The sequence below is a fragment of the Ambystoma mexicanum genome, chromosome 1q, assembly GCF_040938575.1.
Source record: "Ambystoma mexicanum isolate Mex_15411 chromosome 1q, UKY_AmexF1_1, whole genome shotgun sequence".
Taxonomy (NCBI): Eukaryota; Metazoa; Chordata; class Amphibia; order Caudata; family Ambystomatidae; genus Ambystoma; species Ambystoma mexicanum.
Window position 1 is genome coordinate 879,613,486 of NC_090922.1, and position 24,160 is coordinate 879,637,645.

The following is a 24,160-nucleotide window of genomic DNA, read 5'->3' on the forward strand; positions in this document are numbered from 1 at the left end:
GGATAAAGCTGAGCAATATGGGGAAATTGTCTGCATGGATACTAGTTGGTAGGGGAGTCAGACAAGGATGTGTTCTGGCTCCTCTCCTATTTAACTTGTATATCCCTGAATTTGGTTCTGCATTCGAGGAAAAAAAGAACGCTTTCCCTAGATTGGGAGGAAAGAACATTGGTTGGCTTGGATACACTGATGACCTGATTATATCTGAAAACACATTTACGGGAATCAACAATAGTGTCCAATTCACCATAAGATATGCAGAAGCAAATGGTTTAAAAGTGAATTTTAAGAAGATCCAATGTACCTCAGTTGGTAGGAGATGTGCCGGAAGGTACTCTATCTCGAACAGTTTGGGGCTAGTCAAAAGGGTGACTAACTATAGATATTTGGGTTACGAAGGCAGCCTTTTTACATCCCCTGGAAACCTCCTATGAGGATTTAACAGATTGGGCTGATCGATTGGAAGGTTTAATCTGGAGGAAGATATTGGGCCTCTCTAATTATAATACCCAGGTTGCTGCTATACACTCCTACTGGGTCTTATTGCACTAGCCACTATGGTAGACATTAATAGAGGTAAACTATTTATTAAGGTGAAAAGAGTAAAAGTAAGCTCCCAGAGCCTTGCACCAAATTTAGGTAGCTTGTCAAATGTTTAATTGTGACATGTAATTAGCTGCCCTTTCTGATGACACGTGTTTCGGCTGGTTCACCTTTCTCAAATCAGGGCAATTTGTCATTCTTTATACCACAAGGTAATTCACATCACATTTATTAACACCCAAATTGTAACCAAAACCATAGATAAGTGAGATGGGATACAGTAGAAGTGAAGTAGAGCAACACCACATGAGGTGCGTCAGTGTGTGGGGTGTGTATATAATCATTGAACCAAACAATAAAAATCATATGTCACATCATTGTGTTTAGAAAGAAAGCAGGGATGGGGTTAGGGGAAGGATTGTTAGGAGTGGGGAAAACAGGAAGAGAAAAATAAGAAGAGATAAACAAGCACGTATGTGCTATTACAGTTGTCACTGTAATATAGAAATAACTTTTGGAAGTCTGTTGGGCTGTTTGATAACAACAGTATCAATATAGCAAGCTCAGCTTACCTTCCATAATTGGTTTCGAACTGGGTTTCAACAAGCTTGTGTCATGGGTTCAATCACTGTGTGACTAAAATTAGAAATTCAGGAAAGTAGCTGTTATGCTTCCTAAAGCATATGACATTTATTAACTCTATTTACCCATAGTATGACTGGAGCCATCATCTGCTGCCATGCGTTCCTGCAATTATTCTTGTAATAACAGTGTTATCCCACTATGATATGTAAGTTAGGTGTTGCACTCAGGCTTGTATTGTTAGGCATATTGTTATTCAAAGGCTCGTGTGCACATTTGTTCAGCATATTGATGGTGACTTCACTTACCGTTAGTAAGTAAAGAGCTGGATTGTACGTGCCCAAGATCAAAGTAAGCAGCGCTTGTAAATTCGTAAGCTTCTGTAAACACGTGAAAGTCTGCAAAGTCTTGTGCCAGTGATCGATTTGAATCGCCGAAGATAAATCATTACATGTACATTGTCAGATCATTCGTACAGCACCAAGCGTATGCAATCAATACACCGGCGGGGTCTTACCGTATTAGATGGTACAATTCCACGTTGATTGCTCTTATTTGTGTGTTAACAAATGTGATGTGTTTTACCTTGTGGTATAAAGAACGACAAATTGGCCTGATTTGAGAAAGGCACATGTGTCATAAGAAAGGGCAGCTAATTACATGTGACAATTAAACATTTGACAAGCTGCCTAACTTTAGCGCAAGTCTCCTGGAGTTTACTTCTCTTTTCACCTTTGTGCATACTGGGTGGCTCATGCCTATCCCCACACCCACCCCGGGGAGACATGACAACAGAGCTTAAATCTATTGACAACAACTATTACTAATAGCATAAATATCAGTCAAATATTCAAGTCGCCAGCAGAAGACCAGTCTGGAGGGGTAAGAGTCCTTTGTTTTGAAACTATTTATTGAGATCCAGTTGGCAAATGAGAACTCATTGCTAGGGATAGTCAGTTCCGGCATAGAAGAGAGCAATTGCGACTTGTTGCATGTATTCATAAAGAAAAATGAGGCCTTCTTTATGAAAATTGGTTGTAAACCGCATTGGGAGTACAGGGAAGGTGCACTCTTGAAATCATTGAAAAACTGTGCTGAAAATGGAACTGGTCAAATAACCACGATAATGTGGCTAGAATGAAGTCCCTTAATGCCATTGCAAAAATGCCATTTATAGTCAAAAAGGCGACATTACTACATAAAATGGGTTCCCTCACCTGTAACTCAAAGAACATTTATGTCACTTCAACTCAATAGGTTAGAGGTATTAGATGTTAAAGGTGCATGGTTAGGTCTCGCAAAGGCAAAACGTTTATGTGGACTATGCAACGATGTTGAAACTATCTCCAATGTTGTGACATCTTGTCCTGCTATGACCGTTCTGCATGTGCAGTAGTTCAGTAAGCATGTGGAAAAATTTGAAGAAATCACCAATGACCTTTTTTAGCTAATAGTGTTTCAGGTTACAGTCGGGGACTGTTGATAAATGTAGTTCAGATCTGGAGATGGGTAGAAAGGCAATTACTGAAACTAGAACAGATCGGTTGATCGTATGATCTCATTAATGTGTGTTCTTAAGCACAATATGTTTTTGATAATAATGTATGTATTTTTAAAATCTTTTCTTTTATTATGATAATTTTAATGTAATTAATGTAAACTATTGTATTATATTGTACTCTACTATGTAGTGCCCCATATTTATGCAGTAAAGTAATTAATTACCTAAAACACCACGCAGCGCCAAACACCGCGCCCTTCCCCGTGGCGGGGGAAGGGCACAGTGTTTGCCGCTGTGTGGTGTTCGGCGCAGGGGGGAGTTCGGTGCTCCTGCAGCCTAAGGTCCTTTCCCGGCTAAATCCACAACGGATTGACATTGGGCTGACACTGACATTGAAGCGAGCACTTGAGGAGGCCTGTGAAAGAGGCGTGTGGTGGACCCTCCTGCAAGGTGGGGGGACTTTAAACCTTTCGGCAAGTGTCCATGGAGCACCCAATCACTGACCCCACCATACCTTTTCCTCCGCTCCTCTTCTGTTCTGAAATCGTCACCCATGATATTCCCATGCACAAAACTTTGCGCAGGACATTGACAGTATGGAGACAGCGCCCACAGGGGCCCTTGGCTGTCTCAACCGGCACCTCCCTGCAGGCCACAGGGCCATTTGCTCCGAAGACCATTACTAATCAGCCCACGTCCATGCTAGGCACTGGAGTATTGCTTCCTAACCTTCAAACCCACCCAGACCCATGGCCAGCAGCCCCAGGAGAGCCTAGGAACTCAGGGAGGGGCGGTTAGCGCCCAGGGTGTGAAGTGCATGTGGAATAACAATCAAGGTGGGCTATCTAAATTGTTCCCGGTTGCCAGAGCAGTTGCCGCAGTTGCTTCGGAGCCAAATCTTTCCCTGACCCAAAGCACAGATCCAGTCCTGGCCTCAATCATTGATCCTTCCACCTACAGCATCCAGCTCGGCACCAACCTAACGCCCGCAATACCTGTTTTGGCTACAGGGGATAGACTGACACAAATCGTCCACAGTGCCCAAGTGAGTAAACCACCTCTAAACTACCACAGCAGTTTGTGGAGTGATGTCCCCTGGTCCACAAGCTCAGGGGCTAGCCCTTCGGACTGTTTTAGTCCACCCCGGATGGACGAGGTCTTTAAATCGCCAAACGTTCCCGGTAACTCTGATACCTACTTGTCATCTGATCGACCCACAGAGGAGGCGCAATTATCCAGGGGCTGTGGGTGCAAGCAAGTGCTGGCAGAATTTGCCACTATCAAGGAACTGTTGCTTTCTCTGCTAGAGAGGGAGGTGAGCTGTACGGGAGGGACCCATGGTCATCACTTCAGCTGCCAAAGGGCACAAGATTCCATCTCCGGAATGTTTATCCTTTCAGGGCCCATTGTTATCGGCTGTCATTAAGGGGTTTGCTGCCCGTCATAATCTGGCTCAAGGGGTAGTTCCCCCCCATCCATTGACCCTGCGATCCCAAACTCAACCATAGGGAAAATAGTATGGTCTCTGAATCCAAGAGAATAACTCTGGCCTCGGTGGCTCAGATCACTTCCATCATTGGTACTGACTGCTCCAGAGGGTATGAAGCCAAAGTCCAAGGCTCTGGGAAGTCTGGGGGCCAGTACAAGTCTCGTGAACAAGGAAAGCCCAAGAGTCCCATAGTCTATCTTCAGGGGGTACCCAAACTGGCATCAAATAAGATGGAGCCAAGCGACTCTCTACTCAACAAATGTTTATTTTAGTTGAACACTTCAGGAGGGTGTCCCTCTGTACGTAGAGAATCCTTGGCGGGGTGCTGTAGAATGCCAAGTATGGGTAATAATTCCCCTGACAGCATTAAACTGACCTTTTTGGATTACAGAACAGTAATCAGGGTGTTGGGAGGCTGTGGTCGGGCGGGCCAATTGCCCTCGAGTGGGATCTCAATCAGCCTGCACCCCTTGTTCGGTTATGATGCCCCATCCAGCACTGTCATAGCCAAGACACCACTAACAGGGGCAAATCTTACAACTTTGGGTCAACGACAAATGGGGGCAACAATGACAAGCCCCGTAGAGGATTGGCCCTCAAAGGGTGAATTTTGGATGGAATAGGGGCCTCATGGATGTTTCTTCTTTTCCCCATTAGTAACTTTTGATCTATTGTAGCTTGTTTTGGATTATGGTCTGTAAATGTTTTTTTTTCGTGATGTTTTCTTTTTTCTTGTGTTTGATGGATTTTTGAAATCCGAATAAACTTGTTTGACTGACTGACTGAACATCCAGTCAGACTTTGAAAAAAAAAACATCATTTATGTTATTTTGATGTAATGCTTTATACAATATTGATGAATTGGATTGTATTTGTTATGTTAATTTTTTGTCAAAGTTTATATGAACTAAATGCACAATAAAAAAAAATAACTGGACACAGTTAGAAATTAGGAAATACTCTTTCAAACTGGGAATATATTGTTATTTTCTATCACAGAAACATAAGATTATACAATGAGAAAAATGATAACGGAGAAAGTACTGGAGTTAGGGATGTCAAACTTGAATTATGTTTGAATTGTAAAGCTAGGAACATACAGGGCCTCATTATGACCCGTGCGGTGTCGGAATGAAGGGGGCCGGTACGGGACTGGCCCCCTTCATTCCGACAGGGCTGATTCCAAGCTTCCCATCGCGGGACCTGGATTGCACGCCTGGTAACCGAGAATGTTAAACTCAGAGTTTGCTAAATGTGACTATACCAATATTGTTTGAAGTTGGATTATTGTAAAATATGATACTCTGGGATTGTCAAAATTGTACTATACAGGGGTTGTCAAGCTGGTTATTTACTGGGATTGCCTGCATTTTCAGAAGTATTGGTTTGACAATCTCAGTGGATTAAGGTAAATATGCTAGGCTAATCAAAATGGAAAATATATGGATTGTACCAAATGGAAATATCAAGATCGGCTTGTATTGGGGTTTTGCATTGTTTTGAACTATTAGAAATCTAGCATTGTTAAACTAGAAATATATGTGGATGTTGTAAACCGGGAATATAAAGAAGTTGTCAAATTGGGGCATACCAGAATTGTCAAACTAATACAAAACATGTGCCTTGGGCAACAGGGACCTCCTCATTTGCATTGTACACAACACAAAACCCTGGTCATTTTACACTGCTGCATAATGCCAAGTGGCAATGGTTTTTGCATTGTACACTCTATAGATCAAGTAATCATGAAAGTATTGCTCAAGTACTAGGCATACTATGGCATATTATGGCAGTATATGGCCACCTGATTTCAAAAAGTGGTCTTTTCTTTACCAGTAACTGGATATATGATGCTTATACTTGACTATGGTGGGAGTATCTGCTTATAGAATGGCAACACTAGAATTCTATTGGTATGACTATATGGTAATTTTAAATCAATACAATGCATAATGGGCCAGTACCCGCAGGACACAGACTTACAATCACGCATGCCACACCAGCTGCACGCATATCTGGTGCTCACACGCACCTTTGACTCTCTCTACTCTCTCTACTTGCTTGAACTTCGGTTCCCAAGGGAGTTCAACCTACCAGCGCCTTCAGACCATACCAATGGTATTTAATGCGCTATATAAATGCAAAGTAACATAACATAACATAACAATTGGTACAGCAGTATATTAATTGGGCTTATTATGGTGTTCACTAAATCCGGATGATCTTCTCATAAATGATCAACCATAGCAGAGACGATTCATACCTAACATTAGAAAGGGACAAGGGTTTTGGCGATGTTGAATCCCTAATCAACGTTTGGTTGGCTTCTGGGCCTGGCGTGATGATTTATGGTCCAATTGGTAGCTGCAAATCTCATGATGAATAGTATAATTATTTGTTGAGTTTGTCTAACCAATAAGGGCCATCCACCATGATTCTTCAAGATTCATCGACATTGTGCAGCCAATCAGAGTTCACAATCTCCTAAATGAAACTTTACCGCCATATTAGGCCCAGTATATAGGAGTCCTAAGTCTTTGTAGGTTCTGCTAGGCTTTGAGGGAAGGTATTACACAGGGTAGACCCGCTCTCTATTCTGTGGTTGGTACTTTTGGATGGTTTTGTGAGTCGTTAATGTAGTTTAGAGGAGTGTTTTCTGTTTGTTTTCTGGTGGCCTTTTCTGTAGTATTGAACCTGTATGGTCCTTTTAATTAAGGTAACACATCATACGATGAATGGGATGGAAATTAACTCTCACACCATATAAGAAGACCCACTCAGGGAGTTGGCAAAATGTCTGTTTTATTCTTAGTTATCTAAAACAGGGAGTAGATCGGACATCAACAGACGGCGCAAGGCATGATCCCAAAGCATGGCATAAAAAACATTACTTTTATAGCAAAACGTGGGATTGTGATTGGGTTAAGGGGAGTATCTAAGTATACTTTCTATATGGGATACAATTGTGATTGGGTCTCTATAGTCAGGTGGGTAACTCATGCCCTCCCCTAGTGCAAGGCATCTTCGACAATGATTAGAAACATGATATATTATTGGCTCTCAAACTATAAGGGCCTTCGTTATATGGTCCTCTACAATTGGTCGGCATGCTCGTGCCCTTCTGGAACATTCTATTCTCTAGCAGCAAGTAAATTGGTACCCCAGGTGCTGGTGGGTGGACTTGACCGTATCTCCCCACCCAATTAGCCCATCATCCATCATCGCACATGCCATATGCCATTCAGATTGACTTTGAACTTGGCCTTGTAGTAGCTTCTCTTCTCTGGTACTATAAGGGAGTGTGAGCACCCTCTTATCAAGGTTCAGGCCTACAGGCCCACAGGCCCACATCTATTTCCATCTTAGACTCACGTGACAAGAGACCGTGAATTGGCCCATAATTGTCTTAACGGAAGAATTTGGCTCTCCTGGTGTTCTTTCTTTGCAATTTAACAAGGGATGCTTCGGTGTCTCACATTCACTTTTCTTCAAGGACTGATAACACATTTTGGCTGCTTCGGTTTATTTCTTTGCTGCGACACACATACACACAACTATCAATCTTCCTTTCTCCACGGGTTGAGCTTAGTAAAATTATGGCATTGAATGTCCAGATTCTCTCTCTCTCTCTCTCTCTATATATATATATATATATATATATATAGTATCCCTATATATAGTACATAAATATATACTGGCGGCACCACACAGATATCAATCTTCCTTTCTCCACGGGTTGAGCTTAGTAAAATTATGGCATTGAATGTCCAGATTCTCTCTCTCTCTCTCTCTCTTTATATATATATATATATATATATATATATATATATATATATATATATATATATATATATTATATTATATACTGGCGGCACCACCTGCAGTCTATTCACTACATATAGCAAGCCTTACGATTACTTAGTCTACTTGCGTTACGGCATCTGTACAGTTATAAAACTACTTTCATTTTCTGCAGTGCTTCTTCACACGTGCAATCTTCATTTTGCACATGGAAGTCTTCTTGATTCCTTACTTCGCCATCAGATTCTATAAGGTCTCTGCATTCTCTTCTCTGGTTATCCTTCTCAGTGTGTCACTCTCATCTGTTGTGACATCAGCAGTCTTTCCTTTTCACATCTTCACACTTCTTCGGGGGTCTTCATCAGGAGACCATCATCTCTTCGGGGATACATCATGTAGTGTTTTCTCAGTGGATACTTTGTCTCAAAGGCTCTTCGCGGTATAGGTACCATTACTGGTATTGTGCACGTCTCAATTTCTGGTTTCCAACATATAGGTAGAACAGGAGCAGGACTTCTTGCAGAGGCATTCAGCTGCTCCTCTACATTATCCTGTTCAGTGTGTTTATGAAGCCTTATTTCTGGTCCACTTTGTCTGTTTGCTCAATGTGTGTTGGACTCATGTGTTAGTTTCCTTTTGTCCTAGTGCAATACCTGGGAATTTTCTTATATTGGTGCTTGTATCCCCAAGTAATGGGGGTGTGGAACGTGAGTTAGGTATAATTGGCCATGTGTATTTCTGACTGCTCAGTGAACAACCACAAGCAATGATCTACCCCTTGCCTCTAGCTCATTTTAGTGATGACCTTGTTTTCCAAATGTGTCTATTTGTCACCCACCTCTCCAACAAGCTTCCCTTAGGATTTCCCTGCTCTTCACAGACCTCTTCCCAGGTGCCATACATTAGCATGTTTTGTCTACTCACTTTAAGAGGCAGACACTGACTGGCGTGTCAACTATCTCTCTGAATCTATGCTTCTAACCCCCAGCAAAATCAGGAAAGTATGTCTCTTCTGCAAGCTTACATCTGGATGAGTCTGCTCCTCCCACTTCTCTACATGAGTTTCATCCACCCACAGCAAGAGAATAACAATGACTGGTGTGTCACCCACTCGCCCTGGGATTGTCTGCTGCTCCCTCTCAGTAAACAAAACTGGTGAATGTGCTTCGGCTGTTCTGATGGTTTCCCAGCTTCTCTTGCTCCTCCTCCCAGGTAGCAACCAATAGTACATGTCTGATCCACTGACTTCAGGAGATGGATGATGACTGGTGTGTCACCTGCATCCCAAAGTTTCTGCTACCCCCTTCCAGGAAAATCAGGTTAGTGTGACTTTGCAACCAGTTACCCTCAGCATTTCCCAGTTCCCTTTTCTTCTCCTACAAAGTTTCACATGAAACACGTGTCTTGTATAACTCACTTCAAGGGATGGACAATGACCTGTGTGCTCCCAACATCTCTCAATATCCTGCCCTCCAGCAAAATCAGATGAGAACTACAATACCACAAGCTGCCAAAATAGTTTCTCAGATCCTCCTTTTCCTTCTTCTCCCAGGTGTCAACCGATGGCAAGTGCCTCATCCACTAGCTTCAAGAGACAGACAGTGACTCACCCCTCCAAATTTCTGGAGATTAAAGTTGCATTGTGCTACTACTCCAAATCAGTAAAATTGGCACACAGTCCTGCGTAAGCAAATTCTTACTCTAACTACTTTAAATATGCCTAAACTACCCCAATTATCCTTAGCCTGCCTCCAAAAATGCCCTCCTCCCTGTCTGAAAGCAGCCTGAGAATGAATGGGAGTTCCAGCCATGTGTTCCACTTTAAAACATGTGAACAAACTTTAATCACATGTTTGCAAACATGTGTCCAAGTTTCACCCTTGATAAATTACCCAACACAAGGGAGATTTAGATTGTATTGTGGGAAAATGTGTCCAGCCCTAGTGTTATTCACGTATCACGTGTCATTCAAACAACATACACAAACGCCCAATGAAAACCTCAAAAAGGCTGACAAACAAAAACACATATCAAATCACATATCATCCTTTCTTTCTCAATACATCATCAAATCAATGCACAAAGCATGTGCTTACAAGAAATCAGGCTTATTGGCTTTGCCTTTAATTATTTAGAGTTAAGGACCTATACAAATGCTGCAAGCCTGGCAACATTGGTTTAGATAGCCTTGGAAAAGTACTAACGTTTCCTGTGTTTAAGCGTGTGTTTGCAACTTTTTTAATCCCGAGAATTAACGAATACTAACACTAACTGTGCAGTATCACTAGGGGACAACCCAAACATTGTTTTAAGCCACTGTCTAGAATACGGAAGATGCTGTTTGTTTAAGTCCAGAGCTGACATTTCTTCGTTTGACTTGTTCATTTTAAAAATGTCATCGAACATATGCCTTGGGAGGAGGAGCATTATTCCGAAGAACCCCGTGTCAGTAGACAGTTAATTGGGCACACACCGCCTCACAGTGCCAGGTAGCAGACAATGCTACACTAATGCTCCTCTTAAATTCTGTACTTTGCCATGACGAGTTTGATGTGATAATGGAGGACAGGGGCGGATTTGCGATTGCCAAGATAAAGTGCCTAATCTTTCCCACATATCCTTCTATATCCCCTTCCATTTATTCGAAAATGCTTTCAGCTCTTAAACCCACACTCCAAAATTAGTAGTGGGGTTAAAGTAAGCCCCTCTGGGAAGGTGAGATTTGTTTAATATTCAGACCTTTCTTGGATGAAATATTGCAGTCTATTCTCCCAGGTATTTGTCAAGCCATTAGAGTAATGGTTTATGGCTATTAAATGAAATTGCGGCTCTGTTTGTAAGTTCCATTTGCACAGGGTAAGCAAAGTGCATTAGTTTAGCTTTGAAGAACCTGCAATCCCACTTGCAGAGCTTTAGCACAAGCTGGGCTTCTTGTTAACTAATTCACTTCCACTGAACGACAGGGACAGCAATACAATCTAAACCCTGTTCAGGAAACTCTCAGCAGGGGTGTCATGCCATGTCTGACGCTAGTTCTAGCAATACGCATTTTAAATATATGAATTACATGCTCGGTCCGTTTATTTTAAATGGTTCTTTCAAGAAAACACGATTTTTTCCTTACCGAGGAAACAGAGGTACCATTCATTTACATGTCATTCTTTACTTTATCAAGACAGGTCGCTCACGGAGCTTCCCGCAATGCTGCATTTTCATTCCCACTGATTCATGTTAATTCTCTGTTTGGGGTTCAAAGAGAATAAGCTCACGATCCTAGGGGCGACACCCAAAAAAATCAAGTCCTGCTGTGATCAAATCCAAATCTACTTTTACATTTACTTTTCTATAAGATACAAATAAATTAATAAACGCATTCGCCCCATTGCATATCTGCATTGATTAACGAAAATATCCCCCTCCCCCAAACAAATATGCTACTTGTAAAGAAGCTGTACATCGGTAGTGGTCTCTTAGCAGTAATGACAAAAAGCACGAGTGAGAAATTAGCCAAAAACCCTTAAAACTGGTTAATTACAAGAAGGCCTATAACACATGGTTTTGGCCAAGGGTTTGTGTTGTCCAGACACTCCCAAAGTGACTCAAAGAGTGCAACAGAGGATGACAAAACTGAGCTTTTCGTAATGTACTACAGAAGGTCATCGTCTTCAGGGCCTGCTCCAGAGGCCCTGTATTTTTTTTTAAGTTGCTCAACCCATAAGAAGAGCAATTTTTGGGTGGCTTATAACTCTGCCCACCCCCGACGAGTACAAACAAAACATTGGGAAAAAAAAGTGTATGGCACTGTCAGATTGATTCGGCAAAGTTGGGTGCGCTTTTGTGCAGGGGGGTTAAAGTTATAGGGGGGACCCAGAATGTGTCCTTTTTCCCATGGATGCAAAGGAAAAAAAAGTTTGCTCATTTATACAGCCCAAACCGCTGGATGGATTTTCAGGGATTTTATGGTAGGTGCAGCAGGTTGGTCCCGAAACCGTGCTTTTGTAAATTTGGTGTAAATCCATTCAGTAGTTTTTTTTAAAAAAAGACCAAAAAATAAGTACAAACAAATTAGTGATATATGGTCTCGGTCTGCGGGCTCACTTCCCTGATCGGGCGACAGGCGGGCCTCAGATTGGTGCAGGGAGGCAGCGTTATGTCTGTGGACATTGTACGCGCCTGCTGATTGGATGCTAAAAAACAAGAGGTGCGTCAGATTTTTGGAAACGACCGCAAAGGTTGGATTCCCTGACATCTACTGGTGTCTGTGAATAGCGCAGTAAAAACATATTTAACAAAAAAATATTGAACTTGTCAAACTATTGAAACAATCTCTAGAGAGGTGAGGAGTGATGAGGATGGGATGGGTGATGGCCTTATAAAGCCCAAAAAACTGGTGCTTTTTCAACTCCGACATCCGCGAACATTCCTGATGTCCTGGGCAGTCTTGTGATGTTTTCAAATACCTCGTATGTTCAGGGAAATCTATTCCTAGTTCTGCATTACAGGGTTAGTGAAATACATTCTAGACCTGTCTCTGAATGGTTCTGCAAAGCGTGGTGCTGTTTTGCCAAGAGGGAACAAAATTGGAGGGCAGGTCTCAAAATATTTTAAAGGCTTATAAATGCGACATCATTTGACAAATCTGGAAAAAAAAGTTTGCAAAACGATATTAAACCTAGATGTGAATGCTTATGCAAAGTTTGGTGGGAATTTGTAAAGAGGGGCCAAAATTAGAGCGTGGTTCTCAACATTTTTTATGGCTTATAACTTTGTTGCCATTTGACGAATGTGGAGAAAAGACTCCAGAAAGATTATAGACCCAACCTTAAATGTTTGTGTAAAATTTGAATGGGTTTTGTCAAGTGGAGGCTAACATATATACAACTTTTTAATGGAAATACATTTTGACACTTTTTAAAAGATAAAACATGGGTGGATTGCAAGAAACTCGTGCAAGGAGCATTGGCAAAGACCTCAAAGCATGGTTTTGCAAATGTGTCTGTTTTTTTTTTTAAAGTGTCATGATGTGGGTATGAAAAAAGTTATATGCCTTTGGTGACTGAGGAATAGCCTGTGGCCATGGGCAGGGGTGAGATTGCCCAGGTCATGTTATGTTATGTTACTTTTCATTTATACAGCGCCTTATGTACCATTGGTATGGTCTGAAGGCGCTGGTAGGTTGAACGCCCTTGGGAACCGGAGTTCAAGTCTGTAGAGAGAGTAGAGAGAGTCAAAGGTGCGTGTGGGCACCGGATATGTGTGCAGCTGGTGTGGCATTTGTGTAATAGCTGCTTCTTAGCGGTAGGTGTGGTGGTTGAGAGATCAAGAGTATGTGTTAGTTCTGGCAGGATTTATCCAGACCGATTGTGGCTGTGTTGGGCCTGAGTAGAACGCCTGGCTGGGGGGTGTGTAACCAGCAGTGTTTAGTTAGAGTGATGGGGAGTATGAGGCAGATGTTGGTATGAGAACAGCTATACCGAATGGTGTCATAGTATCTCTGTGTTCTAGTTGAATGTCTAGTTGCACGACCCGGACAACCTGGCTACTGGACATGACCATGAGGAACTAGCAGTGGGGTTAGTGTGGGCATGGCCGCCAGGGACCAGCTATGTGATAACGTTTTTCGAAATTGGGATAGATATGAATGGGGAAAACCATTCTGCTTGTGGGTAAAGGTTGACATGCTGGATGTGATTGCAGCAAATATACACGAGGAAGGTCAGCAAGAATCTGAAAGCATGGTTTTGAAAATATGTCTGGTAGTTTATTTTTGGTAAGTGTGAAAATATAAGTACACAAAACAGTGATATAAAATTGGTGTCTGGGCAATGAGTCTGGCCGTCAGCAAGGAGAAATGTGTACTGTAGTTTGCTTACTGGGGCATGAAGCATGGGCGAATTAGTAGGTTTGAATGGGAAAAACTATTCTGCTTGCGGTTGAAGCCTGCAGTGGTGGACTAGATCACAACAAACTTGCGCGACAAGCATTAGCAAGGACCTAAAAGCATGTTTTTGGAAATATTCTTTGTGTTTTATATTTCCAAAGTGCAGGAATGTAAGTAGAAAAACTAGTGATATACATTTGGTGTCTGGGTAGTGGACTTGACCGTCGGCAAATGCAAATGTCCACTATTATTTGCTTATTGAGGAATGTGGCAAGGCCGAAGCCCATGCCCCATAGATTTGGTGACTGACCATGGCTGCAAGCCAAGAGCACTGGCCATTGGTTATATTATTAGGGTATAGTGGCCACTGATGCCAGATGCAGGGTAAGTCCAGTGAATAATAGGGGTGGTTTGGTTGCGCATGGTTTATGGTTGAGCCTTATGCAGTAGGCAATTGAACAATGATTTGCATCCCCAGCATGCGCTGCTGATAACGATAGACATAAGTATGTGTTTCAAAAAATATGTTTCTTAAAGTTGGTTCATAGTTCTTTAATATATATAAAAAGAGATATTTAGAATAACTTGTATACAGTGATGTAACACCATGAAAAATGTTCACTTATGCAAACCTATTAAATTTACAGAAAAAACTTTGTAAAAGGGATGTTACGGTTAAGATGCATCCCATCCTTGTGTCTCCTCTGCTCTAGTAGTTATCCAGTGGCATCCCACCTTGGCATCCCTTGGCCTTTCCCTCCTGGGTTCTCATGAGCACTTGCTCATCTGTACTGCCCCTTCTATTTACACACTTCTCTCACTGCACAAAGCCTATGTGCATTTATAGGAGCACTGTGTACAATTGTTTTGCATAACTAAGGGAAATGCACATGCAAAAGATGTGTAGAAGATTTTTAAGTGGCATTTGGTGTGAGGGAGCTTAAAGCTTAATATGGTCATAGGGTTGTATGTACAGTTTTTGGAAGATATTGGTGGATAGATGTGCAGCAGTTTGAAAGCAGGCATTGAGCGTGTGTTACAAATATAAAATTAAATAGGGTAGAAGGGCTGCCCTATGCTATGGTGTGTACGTGACAATCCAGGGCTTTTAATTATCCATGGCCTGGAAAGTAGATTGTGGAGACCGCGGATAGTTATAAAGGTCGATTGATTATGGTCCTTATTGTATGCTAGAGAAAAGTATTTGGGGCAGAAAATTGTTTCTGTCCTTTTATATTTTTCTTTAGTATATAATTGTCCATTATTCCCATCAGCATAAGACAAAATGCTAATGGAAATGTTGGAGAATCCTATTGAGTCTAACTACTTTATTGCGAAATGTAGAAATGTATAGTAGATGGAGTCTATAAGATTATTTTTTTAGATTTATTTCATAACTATGAAAGCTGGTTCCTAAAGGAACCTTTTATTTGCGGTGTTTTTGTATTTTTCATTTTTATTTTTTTGCAGGAGAGGTCAGAAAGTAAGGTGGGGAGTGAAAACAGGGAACAGGCACCAACAACAAATATGGAGGGGCAGGTGGACAGGGGAAGATGTTGTGCGTATGTTACATCTAAGGTAGGGGGCAGTGTTTCTCATGCTCCTTGATTACAGCTTCAAAAGCACTTTGAAAATGCTCCCCCTGCAGATTGTTGTGTTGCAGTGTTTACAAAGCACTGTTGTCTTCGAAAGATATGGATCACAGCCTCTTTTATCGCTTGCAAGGTAGCTGGTTGAATTTTGTGTCCCAGAGAAGTAGGCTTTGTGGTTACAGTATTGGTTGAGGAAGATGAGGTGGAGTAAGACTGTGTATTACTTCCTAAGAAAGGTACAATCGTTCTGAGAGCATTCCGGTGGTTTTATTTGGTGTGGCGGCGCATGGAGTTGGTCCCACAGGAGTACTGTCCAGGTGGTCAGCGACTCAGTGCATTTCACTTTGGTATCAGTGGTAAATAACCCATGATTCTCTCTAGATGCTAGAGGTAGGCACTTCCTCTACCTCATCTTCTTAGCCTTCTTCATTGTTTTTTGAAGTACTGCACTTGTTGTGTAGGTCCTCCAGCTAGTGGTGGTGGTGGCTCTTGGGGAGGAGGGATGGCAAAAGCTGATGCCATTTTAAAGATAAATAGCAGTTTAGCTAATATTCTTCCAAGTATGTGCTGTGTGCTTGATTGTTAATGGATATTGAGTAAGAATAGGTGTAGGAGCTGTACAAGTGTACATTTTGAGGTTCAAAGTTCCGAGATGAGCTGAAACTGCAATTTCGAACTATTTGTGAAGCGCAGACCCGTTTGCAAGTGTGGATGTGTTCACGAAGTGCAGACACGTCCGTGAACACGTCATCATGCCACGCGCGAATGTGTGGTCATGTGACACTGTCCGAAAAGTCAGTGATGACGTCAGACATTCTCAGACGTCGGTGAACACAAAAACAGAGAAAAAAGTTGCAACACTGGTATAGAAGTGTGAAAAATGATGCTAGAAGGTGGGGAATGGCAGAGTTTTCAAATGAAAATTTGTGAATTGGACACACATGTTGGTATATTGGGGTGAGTATGATATTAGTAGGTTGCAGGTGTTAGACCGTTTTTCTGAAGTCCAACTAAGGGCTTAGTAAAACCATCAAACTGAGGCAGTACAAGACTCCACTCTTAGTATAAGGCTGTACCACCTGAGTATATGGTAACGTAGACAGAGCAGCCAGGCTTATCTTAGGAGGAAGAGATGGGAGTAGACACAGTACAAGTGAAATTGTAATACAAATGATCCAAAGAAACACTGAAACACAATGGGCCTCATTCTGAGGTGGTCGCAAAGGGATACCGGGCACCGTTAAGGTCATCGGTGCCGTTAATCCCTTTGCGCCCTATTCTGAAGTCCCTTAGCGGGTCCCGCAATGGGTGCCTGGTTCTACCAGGTTCCCCTAGCGGGAGCGGCTAAGGGACCAGAGAGCTAATAATGGTACTGCAAATTGCGGTACCGTTATTAGATACTTCCCAATTCCCATTGAGCCCTATGGGGGCTCAAATGGGAATGGTGAATGGATTTTTCAATGGGACTTACCGGTCCCTCCAGGTTCGGAATGGACCGGTAAATCCCCATTGAACCAAGTCGGACCCGGACCCAGTATGGGAGGTATTCATGGTGCAAATAGCGCCATGACTACCTCCATACTCAGAATGAGGCCCTATGTATTGTAAAAATAAAGGATTTATTTAAATACAGGTAGGCCCAGATAAATCTAGGGGTAACTAAGTACTAACACATTATATGAAATCACAGTATAAAAATACAACACTATAATTGAAATCCACAGACCCAAGTATAGACCTTATTTGGAACACCTAACAGTAGTTCTAGGGAAGTCAAAACGTTGTTATACACATTTAGTATAGGTCAAGCCTATTCTTTGGGAGTAAAAGACCAATGGTTACTTTCAGATTACATTCAGTAATACAAGGGCAGTATGCCCTTTCAGTTGTACAGTGACTCTCAGAACAAATCACATAAACAGTCAACTGGACAATATACTTTTGGTGAATAGTAAAACACTTATCCTAGGTTCAGCAAAAGCCTATAACTATAACTACTTTTGTCATAACACACAGTTATACCAGGCGAGTAAAACCTAGGAATGTAATATACACTTATACATTTTGAAATCAGGGAACACCAGATTGAGGTAAGCAATAACTCTGGTAACTTATTTTGGATGGCACACAGCTAACACAAGGTAAGCAAAACCCACATACTTAACTTCACAATGTGGGGAAAGTAAAACCCAATGTCACACGTTACTGAATAGTTATTCTAGGTGGGCAATGACCTAATGTAGACTTATTAAGGACAGGCTAGCAGCAAGTCAGGGGAAGCAAGACCCAGTTGGGGGACACTCATTCAGTTATCCTAACAGGACTAACCTGGTGATATCAACAGTTGGAGGACACTCATACAATTACCCTACAGGAATAATCAAGTGAAACTGACACATTACTTTTGTAAAGAGGCACAACCTAATCACAGGAGAGTAAAATACCTTTACATCGACTTTCTATTAGACTGGCAAAACAGTGGCTAAGGAAGAAAACATGTTAACCATACTTTTATGAATAGTACATCACACATTCAAGATCAGTAAGAACTTTTGTAACTGTTCATTTTTAGAATTACAGTTACCAACCAACTCTTTACAAGTAAGTAAAACATTTGATTTTTTTTTCTAGGCAGAGGTCCCAATCCCTTCAAAGTTTTTCCCTTATTCTTGGAGCATGAGTGTTCTCAGTGGCAGAAGGGGGGTCACTAGGACCAGTGACCAACAGGCAGTGTTAGAATAAGTTCTTTAGTAGCAAAAGTCAGAGTTCCTTAGGAAAACTGGGCAAACAGGTGAGTACTTTTCTTTTAGAGTTAGAAGAGGGTCCAGTGGCTTCAGAGAAGACACCCTAGCAGAATGCTAGCAGTGGGACTGGGTGCACTGGATATGGGACCTCCCAATCATAGAAAACACCACAGGACTACACAGAAATCCCAAAAGACTTAAGGTAAGTATATACCCAAGCCAACACAGTACCTCAGCAATGAAGAAGAGATTGCAGCAGGAGAACTTCCAGGACTGCAGCCAAATACCCGGTCAGTGGATTCCTTGTCCTGGAGACTGAACACAAGACCTCAGAAGGGACTTTGCAGCAGGGATCGATGAAGAAGACTCTAGGCAAGATTTCCCTCAGAGTTGAATGCGTTTCTGCCGATTTGGCGCCTTTTCAAGGAGCATAGAAGAAGACAGCATATCACGATTCAATTCTTGTAATTACAAAGGTCCAGCACTCTTGTGAGGGGACAATTTGTGTCTCCCGAGATGCACCAAGATGCCTATGAAGTTTCAGGTAGATTCGGAATTTGGAAGAGTATGCACCACACAGTGGCTGGGGGTCCCAGGGTATTTCGGTATTGCAAGAACGCAAGGTCGCAGCAAACAGTGGGATGGCTCAAAATGCAGGTCTTCTTGAGCCTTCTTGAGCCACCATTTTCAGTGTCCCCAGGTTGATTGGAAGGAAGGGCTGCAGCAGGGTCGGGTTACACAGCAGGCTCTCCGGTCGTTGGAAATCATCTCCGCCGCTTTTCCTTCGTCATCCTCTTTGGTTTTCTGTTCCAGTGGTCGACATGACTTCAGCTTCCAGGTTTCCAGTATTTATCAGGAATTAAAGCACAACATCTGCATTCTCTCCCCATATTTTACAAGAAAGGGGCGTCTGTTTGTCCAATCAGGACAGCCAGCCCCCCACTGGGATTTGTCCCAGTTGAAGCAAGGTGTAAAACAAAGGATGGGAAGTTTTGGACTACTCCCCGACTTCCTGTGCTTACAGACTGACTGGAGCCTGGGCTGGGTATCCAGGGGATCCCGCGGAAGACAATATTCACTCAAAGGAATTTCCCACCCTGAATGTCAGGGGAAAGAATAAGAAATGACGAAAAACAATAAAATGGCAGAAAAAGAAGACAGGGGCCATTTTGGTAAAATGAACACCCTTAGGTGCCTTTACTGCGGCTGTGATCACAGCCCGCTGTAAAGGTGCACCAAATTAGTAAAAGGTATCACTGCCACCAGCCATTAAATGGAAGCTTGTCACTGTAACAGAAGTGTTACAGTTTTAATGTGAAAGGGGATACATTGTACGTGTAGGTTCTGTTAATGCACGCAACATTTTAGACCAGTATACAATTCACCCAATACACTCCAATGACAACATTGAAGATGCATTAGAAACATATCAAATGCCTCAAGCCAAAAGATCTCAATGAGCATATGGGAAAAAGTGTAGAAGCACATTCTTTTCCTCTACTCTTTCCTACAGGAAAAGGAGGAAGATATTAGGAACGATACATACAAATGAGTGCATCAGAATATCGCTCTTTACAAATGTATTCTGAAGACCCAGAATTCAGACAAAATGTAGAATACATTTTCCACCTCCTGTTCAAAAGTGAACTAGCAACTCTATGTTATTGAGTTGCATACACAATAAAAACAGGCTCACATTTTTTAAACATGTCCTCTACCCAACTGCTTCAAAAGATAAAAGTCAAAGTTGAAGTTTTGCAGTCAAGTATCACAAATCTCTTGCCGAACATGCATGGTACAAACAAATACTGGTCCTGACATCACGCTGATGTACGTTGTATGCTATGGAACCTAGGCACACCCACATGGTTTGTTACTTTAAGTTGTGCAGTTTACACATGGGATGACTTGCATGACTTCTTACACACTGCAAACCAAAATAAAGAGGGAATAGATATTAAAACCTCAGGAGAAATCTGTTCTCTTGAACCTGCAATGGGCCACATTACAGCTGCGGCGACAACCCTGCCAGTAAAACTGGCGGTTTTCTTCCGGGCCCCAAAAAATTACCGGTGTCTGACTACCTGGTGCCACCCGTCACCCGTGTATTCTGAGTCTGGTGCCAGTAATTTTGTTAGCCCCCATTCCCATGGAGTTGCATATGGCTCCATGGGAATGGGGGTCAATGGAGCACCGGCACCATTAACAACAGTGCCAGTGCTTTCGTGAGTACTCTACTAGCGGGTGCCGTCCTGCCCGGCAGGTCTGACACCGGTGGGCGGGACAGCTCTTGCTTGTAGAGTTGTACTCTACCGGTCAATAAACAACGGTGCTGGTAGGCTTATTGGCACCATTGTTTCAGGACCGGCACAGTTGTAATGAGGCCCAATGACTCATTTGAAGCTGCATTCAAAGCAAATTAGAGCAGTATGAACAATATTCATTTCATTCAATACAAAGAAATGTTGGACAATGAACGCCAACGAGAGGAAGAAATTGAAGCTCTACTAGATAAGACACTCCTGTGGGCAGTCAACCTTTCCTTACATGAAGCCAAGAACCACTTGGAGAACCACTGGTGACATGATGCAAAATGTCACCATGACTTTGGTAGAAAATGCCCATGTATCAATCTAAACAATCAGAAGAAGACTTGTCAGTGCTCAAATTACAGCTAAATGATGAACAACTCAACATTTATCTAGAAGTCACTGAAATAAATGAACATTTATTTAAACATGAAACTAAAATGTGTAGCTGTAAAACTGATAAATCTCTGCTCCTGTATGAAACTGGTGAAGCTTGTTCTGGCAAAATGTTCTTAATTAAAATAATGAGCCATTTCTATAATACTTAACAAACAGCAACTTTTGGGAGGTGTAACATTACACCGACTACTGCTCCTCCCAGTAGAACACCCAAGAGATTAGAATAATACAAATTATCAGCAGAAGCAGCAACTGAAGTATGCAGACTACTGAAAACAAATGAAATACTAGACTAATCCATGAGCGAGGTGGACACAACACATCTGCTCCTGATGTCATGGAACAATTAACTCAATAAAATTTAAAATGTATGTCCTTAATGCCAACCCTTGCAGGCTGTAGTCAATTCAATGATACAATGTTGAAAAAAGAAATGCAACTCAGACTGCATATCAGCTCCACAGAAAAACTAAAAGTGGATGGAATGACACTCCATGTGTGTCAACAAGCAACAGCACGACTAAATAGGTTGGAAAAATGTATCTCCAATACAGCTGGATTAGAAAAAATATAAACTCTGTGTCTAGGCTGTAGAGTAAATCTAAAACATAACCTTGATGTAGAACAAGGTTTAGTCAGCGGAGTAATTGGTACAGTTGTTGGCTTCCAAACATATCCTCATAAGAAAAACAATCAGTTTGTCAACATCATCTTTGACAAATTTGCTGAAGTTAAAAAATAGGCTGCACAATAGCATGTTTCCTTCTTTTCAAAGAAATGTACTTATGCAGAGAACAATTTTCTTTATCTCTTGCTAATGCTGTCACTATTCACAAACCGCAAGGTCTAACCCTAGCGCATGCATTGATTGACAATGAGAGCACAATCTTTAAAGAAGGTATGAGCTATGTAGCACTTTCACGTCTGCGTACACTCAATTGTCTATTCCTAGTTTACTAAGTCAACGCTGACATTCCTTGCATCCGAAAATACAACAGGATACACCAGGATATGTGCACTGTACACCCCCATCAACATATGTACCCTGTACTTCAAAAAAGAAAACCTTTAAAAAGAAAAACAATGCAAACAGAACCTATAACAGATCTCCCAAAAATACCACTGAAAAGAAACAAAGACCAAATGCTGCCTCATCAAATGTTAGAACAAGAAAAGTGTCTAGTTGAAATTCCACTGCACATCCATCAGAAGACAAAGAGACACATGGCTCTTTTATAAAAACAAATGCACTTAATACAAGTACTGTCAACCAAAAACATGCACGTGAAAACATACATGCACTTTCTGCAACCATGTTTTCCAAGAGTGCAAAAAAGAAGGTGGGTGAGGCGCGCACTCCCGGTCCTGGTCAATTAAACCTGTTGCAAAAAATAGGTAGCTGGGTCACATCCCAAAATGGACAAATATTCACAGGGTTAGATCCCTTCTGCTGAAAATCAGATACTCAGTATTAACAGGGTTAGATCCCTTGCTGCAAATCAGGTACTCAGTATTAACAGGGTTAGATCCCTTGCTGCAAATCAGGTAGTCAGTAATAACAGGGTTAGATCCCTCAGCTGCAGTTCTGTGGTCTGTGGTTGTTCTCCTCCTAGCGCTTTCTTATCTCAAATAATCATCAGGGAGGCTGTTAGGCAGGTGTGTCTAATTAGACTCAAAGGATTCTGGTAGCTGTAGTGAAAAAAGTTTTTTTCTGTTCAGGTTGCCAGCAACCGACACCCCTCCAAAGCACAAGTCCTTCCCAAATTTGGGGGAGGGGAGAGAACCATCTTTATGATTCTCCAAAGTGGGGCACAGTCACCCCGTGGCGCTGCCTCTGGAGCCCGGGACTCCCATAGCATTCAGTACAAAAAAGAAGGTGGGTGAGGCGCGCACTCCCGGTCCTGGTCAATTAAACCTGTTGCAAAAAATAGGTAGCTGGGTCACATCCCAAAATGGACAAATATTCACAGGGTTAGATCCCTTCTGCTGAAAATCAGGTACTCAGTATTAACAGGGTTAGATCCCTTGCTGCAAATCAGGTAGTCAGTATTAACAGGGTTAGATCCCTTGCTGCAAATCAGGTAGTCAGTAATAACAGGGTTAGATCCCTCAGCTGCAGTTCTGTGGTCTGTGGTTGTTCTCCTCCTAGCGCTTTCTTATCTCAAATAATCATCAGGGAGGCTGTTAGGCAGGTGTGTCTAATTAGACTCAAAGGATTCTGGTAGCTGTAGTGAAAAAAGTTTTTTTCTGTTCAGGTTGCCAGCAACCGACACCCCTCCAAAGCACAAGTCCTTCCCAAATTTGGGGGAGGGGAGAGAACCATCTTTATGATTCTCCTAACCCTGTGAATATTTGTCCATTTTGGGATTTGACCCAGCTACTTATTATATTTTTTGCAACAGGTTCAATTGACCAGGACCGGGAGTGCGCGCCTCACCCACCTTCTTTTTTGTACTGAATGTTTTCCAAGAGCACATCCCCAATGAACGATTTGTGTAAGTATCCAACCAAATTCTTAATCATTTCCATTTGCCAGCTTCTGCAGAATGCAAATCATAACATAGTATGTCCTTGTTGTAAATCAGACAATCTTTCCAGAATACAAATAAACTCGGATGGCCGAAATGTGATACAAATGCTTTTAAGGTACAATGCAAATGGTATCAAAAACAACTGTAAGCTTGCTAGCTTCTAACACGGCCAAGTATCTCTTGTAAGAAAACATTTACAACAGTGGGCATAATCTACCATGATGGTGCCACAACTACTTTAGGCCACTATACTGCATATGTCAAAAAAGATGTGGTTCATTTGAATGTAACAACAACTCTGTTACTCTAAAACATAGGTTCCCAGCAAATCTAACAAATGCCTACTTAATATTCCTTCACCCCAAATGTACTCACTAAACTGTAGTACAATAAGCAGTTAGAATAAGCCAACTGGTATCTAACTACATCTAAAATATAACAATAGTACTTTTAAAATCCAAGACAGAATATGCCAACAGGTATCTAACTACTTTTAAAATACACTTAATTACAATGCATTTCAAATATGCCATCTTACTGCAAAACCTCTTGTTAAATCCATATACTTAGAATATGCCCTTAATTACAACATTGTTGAAACAAACATAATATTACACTTCAACTCACATAATTATAATATATATTTTTAATCCTCTGTGGATTTTGTTCCCAATGACCCAATGATTATTTCATGTCAATCCAAGAACAGTGTAGGACACACTAATGTTGTACCAAACATAGTACATAGATGGTACTGTTCATGAGGGTAAAAAAAAAATGTATATGTA